Genomic DNA, 443 nt, shown 5'->3' on the forward strand with positions numbered 1-443 from the left:
TACAGGGCATCCAAGGTGAACTCAAAGTGACAGTAACTCCAGATCCCAAGTGAAAGTGAGGGGTCTGACAAAGTTTTCTTCTTAGTCGTACAAGAATTTGCGTGCATGACAAGTTTAAATGTACCGAGTGTCAATCCTTAGAAATAGCATATTTTCAGCCGGGTGCCATGGCTCACACCTGTAATCCCAGCACTTTGGGAGGCCGAGGCAGGTGGATCACCTGCAGGTCAAGAGTTTGAGACCAGCCTGGCCAACGTGATAAAACCCGTCTCTACTCAAAATAAAATACAAAAATTAACAGGGTGTGGTGGAAGGCACCTGTAATCCCAGCTACTCAGGAGGCTGAAGCAGGAGAATCACTTGAACCCAGGAGGTGGAGGTTGCAGTGAGCCGAGATTGTGCCATTGGACTCCAGCCTGGGGGACAAGAGCAAGACTTCATTT

The sequence above is a fragment of the Cebus imitator genome, unplaced genomic scaffold (genome assembly GCF_001604975.1).
Source record: "Cebus imitator isolate Cc_AM_T3 unplaced genomic scaffold, Cebus_imitator-1.0 Scaffold316, whole genome shotgun sequence".
Lineage (NCBI taxonomy): Eukaryota > Metazoa > Chordata > Mammalia > Primates > Cebidae > Cebus > Cebus imitator.